General features: G+C 40.5%; 1 non-coding gene across 1 annotated transcript; it reads right to left on the bottom strand.

Moving 5' to 3' along the window:
- Positions 1 to 108, bottom strand: LOC127743511 (small nucleolar RNA R71). Its single transcript, XR_008004901.1, has one exon. It is a non-coding gene; the product is annotated as a small nucleolar RNA R71 (small nucleolar RNA).
- Between the last annotated feature and the right edge of the window lie 235 nt (positions 109 to 343).

The following is a 343-nucleotide window of genomic DNA, read 5'->3' as shown; positions in this document are numbered from 1 at the left end:
AAGCTTAGAGTGGAAGTCCAAACCTTCAGACAGAAGGAAGGTGAATCCCTCTATGAAGCTTGGGAAAGATACAAACAATTGATTAGAAAGTGTCCTTCTAACATGCTTTCTGAATGGAGCATCATAGGTATCTTCTATGATGGTCTGTCTGAACTGTCCAAGATGTCATTGGACAGCTCTGCTGGAGGATCTCTTCATCTGAAGAAGACGCCTGCAGAAGCTCAAGAACTCATTGAAATGGTTGCAAATAACCAATTCATGTACACTTCTGAAAGGAATCATGTGAATAATGAGACGAATCAGAAGAAAGGAGTTCTTGAGATTGATACTCTGAATGCCATAC

This window comes from Arachis duranensis, chromosome 10 (assembly GCF_000817695.3).
Source record: "Arachis duranensis cultivar V14167 chromosome 10, aradu.V14167.gnm2.J7QH, whole genome shotgun sequence".
Lineage (NCBI taxonomy): Eukaryota > Viridiplantae > Streptophyta > Magnoliopsida > Fabales > Fabaceae > Arachis > Arachis duranensis.
The sequence above is the reverse complement of the archived record's forward strand: the minus strand, read 5'-3'. Positions and strand labels throughout refer to the sequence as shown.